Source organism: Ipomoea triloba, chromosome 7 (assembly GCF_003576645.1).
Source record: "Ipomoea triloba cultivar NCNSP0323 chromosome 7, ASM357664v1".
In the NCBI taxonomy this organism is placed as follows: domain Eukaryota; kingdom Viridiplantae; phylum Streptophyta; class Magnoliopsida; order Solanales; family Convolvulaceae; genus Ipomoea; species Ipomoea triloba.
This window is the reverse complement of record NC_044922.1, coordinates 23,904,020-23,911,706: the sequence shown is the minus strand read 5'-3', so window position 1 is coordinate 23,911,706 and position 7,687 is coordinate 23,904,020.

The window sequence follows — 7,687 nt, the reverse complement described above, 5'->3', positions numbered from 1 at the left end:
AAGTGAAAGAGATAAAAGTGACAGTTAAATTGACTTGGTAGGTGTATATATAGTAGCCTTAAACCAATCCTATAAGTGAGGGTTGATATTGTCCCAAGCTACTTGCGGGCAGTTCTCGAGCAACTTTCGTGCAGTTTTGCATTTTTTTTCAAGGCTCCTTTTATATTTTCAATTTTCATTTTGATCCATATTCTATAGTTCTTTTTTTTTATTATTAAATACTAAAATAATGAAAAAAATTAATATTATTAGAAAGTTGAGATTTTGGATTGAATATTTTAATTTTCAAATTCTAAATTTAATGGTAAAATAAATAAATGAAATAATAAACTATTAAATAATTGAAATCATGAAAGTAAGGTGCAGACACAATTGGAAACGCACCTCTGGCGAAGGAATTTGCATGCACCATAGGGAGAATCGACACCGCTAGCCATTGCAATCTTGATTGCAAATTGTGTTTAGAAAGGGGCTATATATAGGTTTGAGCAAAATAGATAGTGAAAAGTGAATGAGATAAAATGACAGCTAAATTAATTTGGTAGGTATATATATAGTAGCTTTAAAACGAACACTAGAAGTGAAGAGTGAAGTAGTTGTGGGTAAGAATGTCGGAAGAGGGGGGGGGGAGGGGGGGGATTTGATAACCGTTATAATTTTAGATTTTGATTTCCATGGAATTCTACAAAAATTATACACAATGATTTAATATCATGCAGCTATTATTTTTATTAAATTTTCTCAACGAAATATATAACTTTTATAGTATCATTAATCTATATATATGTTATTTTTTCATTTAACATTTGTCAACTTTCTTAACAACCAAATTTACAAAATAATTCTTCACCTAATTAGTTAGATTGATAATTTCAACTTTCAACTTTTACCATCTATCTACTAACTATTTAGTTTTTAGTTCGTTTTTCATTCAAGAATGCCAAACACGACATGTGATAACTAGCATTGACATCATCTTAACCATATATTTATTCCATTTAATAATCGTACAAATTTTTAATATAGAATCGCTGGGAGATTTCGTAAATGTATAATCATATATAAATGCATAATGTATATAAATTTCGAATGTAACGTTTTACGTTGCGTACATTACGAATAAAATTACTGCTGCCACAAATAGTGGGAATATGAGACGACTCATATCTACGTCATAGTTATTCAAAGTATTTGTTCACAATTAAAAACATGTATGATTATAATTTAACCAACGCAAAGATGTGGGGCTAGGGAATCGTAAAAGCGGTAGTCACACTTTCATGTTTTTAGATGTGTTTGGCAATTAGAATATTAGATACCTAATAGTTGTTTCCATTAGTTGTTATGAGTAGCTATAATATTAATGGTTTATAGAAAATTGATTAGTAAATTTGTCGGAGTTTGACTCTGCGATCACTAAATGCACGTAAATGATGACTATGTTGTAATTGTTGTAATTGTTATTGATGTTGCCCCATCACGTATGATATTTTCTTTCTAATCTTACAATTAATTAGTTTGAAATATCCCGCATATTTGAAATATAATGGAAAATATATAATTAGAAATTAAGAAAAGATGCAATGTTGAAATTAAATTAGATTATTAAAATTAAAAGGATTAACTTAAACTATGACAAAGATGGAAAATAAAAACTAGATTATTAAAATACAACATCGATCCACCAGGATTGAAATAGGTTGGCCGGCCTAGAACCTAGGATTTTAGAAGAGTTAATTCCACGGAAGGTCCTTTGTCTTTGGTGGCAATTCCAATTTTAGTCCCAGACTATTGTTTTTGCCATTTAACATCCCAGACTATTATTTTTTGGACACTTTTAGTCCTTCTCATGACTTTTCCTATTTTTAGTAAGGGTAATTTTGTCTCTTCATATTTTTTTTATTTAACTGATTTTCACCGATTTAATTAGGTTAGGTTAAGTAGACCGGTTCTTCTAATTATTAGATTCAATCCACAAATCCCTAACGTACTCAAAACATTGAACGGAGACCAGAATCGAATGAAAGAAAACTCTATTATGATGAAATGGCTTTTGGAGTTTTTACACCTAATTTGTCATATCTTCTTTCTGCCAAATCCATGAAGTTCCAAGAAGTTTCAAGACTGCAAAATATTTTATGTCTTTAGTTTATCAGTGTAACATTTTCTTAAAATTCTGATGATATATAAATTCAATACACTGTATTTAAGATGCACACCGCAGAATAATAACACACTATAGAAACCCCCACCCACCATAAAATTTGTACATACCAGTATTGAACTCTCCACCATGTCCTTCGCTATCCATCAGTTTCTTCCAACGAGAGATTTGGGGCGACAAATAATTCCTTTTATCGATTGCAAACTCCTTTAGGGATTTAGAGATTTGGAACTACATATTTAGGGCAACAAATTTCCCCTTTGCTATCCTCTATAGTAGCGTTGTACGATCTCGTTCCCCGCCGGGTGAAGGAGGATGATGAAGCCTTGAACTTAAGCAGATGAAGTTGCGTACGCTAGGGATTTGTGGATTGAATATTATAATTAGAAGAACCGGTCTACTTCACCTAACCTAATTAAACCGGTAAAAACTGGTTAAATAAAAAAGAATATATATGAAGAGACAAAATTGCCCTTACTAAAAATATGAAAAATCATGAAAAGAACTAAAAGTGTCCAAAAAATAATAGTCTGGGATGTTAAATGGCAAAAACGATAGTCTGGGACTAAAATTGGAATTGCAACCAAAGATAAGGGACCTTTGGTGGAATTAATTCATTTTAGAACCACTTTAAAGGAGAATTACATCTGATCCTCTAAGTGACACTGTTGATTTGGACCAAGCTACTAGCGGGCAGTTCTCGGGCAATTTTCGAGCAACTTTCGTGCAGATTTGGATTTTTTTCAAAGTTCCTTTTATATTTTCAATTTTCATTTCATTCCATATTCTATAATTCTTTTTGTTCTTTCTTAAAATACTCAAACTATGAAAAAAAATTAATATTAGAAAGTTAGAGACTTTGGATTGAATATTTTAATTTTCAAATTCCAAATTAAAGGTTGAAATAAATAAATAAAATAATAAACTATTAAATAATTGAAATTGTGAAAGTAAGGTACAAACACACGGGAACGCACCTCCGGCTAAGAAACTTGCATGCGCCACACGAAGAACCGACACCACTAGCCATTGCAATCTTGATTGCAAATTATGTTTAGAAAAGGACTATATATAGGTTTGAGGGGATATATAGTGAAAAGTGAAAGAGATAAAAGTGAGATTTAAATTAATTTGGAAGGTGTATATTTAGTAGCTTTAAAACGATTTCATAGCAAACTNGGGTGTTGATATTGGTCCTACACATAGGAGGGTCGGTTTGATCTCAAATCTCCATTAAAGGATTTTTGAACTACTTTTAAAGGGGAGATTTGGTCCCAAGCTACTTGCGGGCAGTGGCAGTTCTAGGCCAGATATTGAATTTTTTTCAACTTTCCTTTTAAATTTTCAATTTTCTTTTTTTTTTTTTTGTCCATATTCATTATTTATGTTTTTTTAATACTAAAATAATGAAAAAAAATTAATATTAGAATGTTGAGACTTTGGATTGAATATTTTAATTTTCAATTTCCAAACGTTGAAATAAATAAAAATGAAATAATAAACTAATCAATAATTGAAATCATGAAGGTAAGGTGCACACACACATTCGGGAACGCACCTCGGCGAAGGAATTTTCATGCACCGTAGGGAGAACCGGCACCACTAGCCATAGCAGTCTCTATTACAAATTATGTTAAGAAAGGGGCTATATATAGGTTTTTCGCGAGATTGATAGTGGAAAGTGATCGAAAGAGACAAAGTGAGAGTTAAATTAATTTGGTATGGTGTATATGTTAGGAACATCATGTAATAGGTTTTGATGATACCAACTGTTAAGTAGAAATCCCCAAGTCTCGATGCATAGGCAAAACGCTGTAAGTTCGACAAGTAAACCAAGAGCGAAAATACAACCGGGTAACTTTGAGCTCAACTCGGAAAATATTTAAGCTTGAGGGAAATTTGTTTGAACATCTTAGAAGTCTCGTGTGTTGTAATCATATAGACAGATCAGAAGAAAGCATGGGACAACACTGGAGGAATAAGGGTCTGCGAGACATCAACTAAGTCTCGAGACATAAGCAGAGTTCGAGAGGTAGGACCTCTCGATACAGTTATCCAGTTCGAGACATAAACAGAGTTCGAGAGATAGACCTCTCGATATTTGAGTTCGAGACATTAAGCAATCAAGATATCAACCTTGGTCTCGATACACTAACAATTCTCCAACAAAGCTGAATGACGGTCATACTTAAAGTCTGGAGAAGAAGAATATCATGGAGATGGAATAATGAAGAGGTGCCGAACGTGAAGATTTCAAAATGGGCGGAAATGGATGACACGTCAGATTTCCACCACAAACGGTCAAAAGGTGCACCAATGCTGAAGTGGTCTGATTCCCTACAAACAAGGAATAATGGGAATATAAAAAGAGTAACTTTTACCAAAAGACGAAAGTGGAGCATGGACTCAAGAAAAGTGAACTATGGAACATTCACTACAAGACAAAGAGGTTCAAGTTACAAGATCACCACTCCATGAAATATGCTGAAAATATGCAAGACCCATGATCAGCATGGGAGACAAATTTCAAACGGAATAATTTTCCCTCCAACGGAATTATTCCTCTACTCTCATATATAAGGACGTAAAGACACAGAAGAAAACAGGGAAGAAAAAAAGGGAAAAGAGAGAAAAAGGAGTTAAAAAGAAAAGAAGTTCGAAATTCTTAAGAAGTGTCTGTCTAAAACGTTCAAGTGCAAGTGCTCAACTTGGAATATCATCCTGATATTCAAAACAGCGAGAAAACACATCTTAGTGTTTCAAGAGAGTTACAAAGCTTAAACTGTTATACATCCAGAAGGTGACCGAAGCTGCTCTACATCGAAGTTGATTCAACGATAGCTTGTGGTCAGATTGGAGTCTGTTACATTCAACTGTGACAACCAAAAACACCTTGCTTTGGATTAAGCAAGAGAGGTGGAGTAACCTGGCAGCTGTCCGAGTGAAAGAAACCTGAGGCTTGACGCGGGCTTGGTGATCAAAGGTCAAGTGCTCGAGAGGTGGAGTAGCTGGAAGCGGGGAGAAAGACCTTGGAGAGGTAGAGTAACCTGGGAGCTGTCTTGTGAAGATCCTGAGGCTTGACGCGGGCTTGGTGATCAAAGGTCAAGTGCTCGAGAGGTGGAGTAACAAGAAGCGGGGCGAAAAACCTGAGGCTTGAGGCGGGCTTCGTGATCAAAGCTCAAGCGCTCGATATTGTACTAAAAAGGGAAGTTTTTAGTGCAATCCTTCCAGGGAGTTTCTGGAAGAAGAGTGGACGTAGGCGGGTTGGCCGAACCACTTAAAAATCTCTCTTGCATTTACTTACTGTTTTTATCTCTCGCTAACCTCTCGATTGCACTGCATATAAACACACCTCTCGAACTAACTCAAACTCGTGCTAACTAAAAGGGGATAACATTTCCGCTGCGCATAAAACTTTGTCTTCACCTCGTGAGGTATCGAACCTAAACATCCTAAGTTCAATACACACGAGAGGTCGAAAAGATTTGCAAAATCTTATACAAGTCTATTCCCCCCCCCCTCTAGACTTGTACCCCATCCCCTTGGGACCAACAATTGGTATCAGAGCAAGTTCTCTGATCGATATAAACCTTTGTTTATATTGCCTAGAGATCCTTCTTTGAAAAATCCTTTAAAAAGTTTTCAAAGCACGAGATAATTCTTCTAATATGGATAGCATGTTGTCGAGACATCTTCTCTTTGATCTTAGCAGGTTCGATGACTGGAAAACACGCATGCTTGCGTATCTATCAGCCCTCCATGATGAGATGGCCGAAGTTATAACATCTGGACCAGTCAAGATCATGATGGTAAACACGACTGCTGAGCAAACCAGAGAAACACCGAAGTATATCCCCAAACCTAGGGAAGAATGGACAAGTGATGATAGGAAGAGAAACAACTTGGACAACATTGCCAAGGATATTCTCTTCAGAGCTATAGACGAAACCATCTTTCCAAAAGTAAGAAAGTGCAAAACGGCGAAAGAGGTATGGGATACTTTGATGTTGATTGGTGAAGGTGACGAACAGGAGAAGGAGAACAAGCTCACCGTGGCCATGAAGAAGTTCGAGGACTTCAAGATGAAGCCAGGGGAGAGCATCGACAGCATGGAATCTCGTTTCATGAAGCTATCAATAGAGATCAGTGATCTCGAGAAGGAGATTCCACAAAAGGAGCTAAACCTGAAGGTCTTACGAGGCCTTACCAAGGAGTGGGAAATGAAGGTGATCACAATGCGTGATCACAGGGATTTGAAGAACACCACAACCGACCAACTATTCAGAGATCTCAAAGCCTTCGAATTTGAGATGTTTCCAAGAGATGAGGACGTGGTGGACAGACGGAATGTGGCACTGGTTGCGGACCAACCAACCACCTCCTCAAGGTCAGATTCTAATCCCACTGATTTTTTATCTGACGAACAGTTTGCTTTCTTCATAAGAAAATTCAGGAAGTTCATGAAGAAGACACCGGAAAGCAATACAAGTTCACCTTCCTCCTCAAGAAGGAAAAATGAGAAATACACATCCAGAGGAATGGAGGAAGAAGATCAAGGTCTATGCTACAACTGTAGGAGACCGGGGCACTTCAAGGCTGACTGTCCTTACCCTAAGGTAAGCAAGTATCAAGGCCTAGAATGTAGGAACTCCAGGAGAAAGGAGGAACCTAAAGAGAAGCCAGCACAAAGTGGCTTCAAGGGAGATACAAAGAAACATCTGCGCAGAAAGGCGCTTGTTGCTGAGGAACTCGAGAGAACAATCGAGGAGTCCGAGACGTCGAGCTCCAGTGAAAGCAGCAGCAGCTCAGAGGATGAGAGGGGGCTCATCTGCTTATACACCGAGGAAGAAGAGAATCAATGCCTAATGGCCATTGACAATGAGGTAACCTCTACTTCCACATCTCGCTGCTCTACTTCTACCTCTCGTTGTTCTTCTTTCAGAAGCGATGAAGATCCCTTTGAGATGCTTGAAACATTTAAAAGGGATCTCGCAGTCGCTAATAGCACTCATGCCAAAATCAGGGAAGAAAACAGCAAGCTAACTGCTGAAAGAGATATGCTTAAGAACGTCTCGAAAGAGAATTCAGAGCTAACTCTCAAAGTAAGTGAGTTAGAAGCTAAAATAATCCAACTAACTGAAGAGTGCAAAACTCGAGAGATCACCGAAAATGATCTTAGAAAGGTTATAGCATCATACTCTAATTCCTCCAAAGCTATGGAGAAAATGGTGAATGATCACAGACCTACAAGTGATAGAACCGGTCTAGGGTTCCATCGAGACCATCTCTCGAGAAATAAACAGACCAATGGTTTGGGAACTTCAAGAAATGAAGGATCTCAACCAAAACCAAATAAAGGTCATAAAGGACCAGCAGAAAAGACCAGGGTAGCTATTCATAAACCGTCCCTATACACCAGCAATGGAAAGTATAGGAAAGCTACGAAGAATGGCCGGGTAAACAATATCGAGAGATCACCTTGCTATCTCTCGCAAGGCCATTCCAAGTACAAAAAGAGCTACA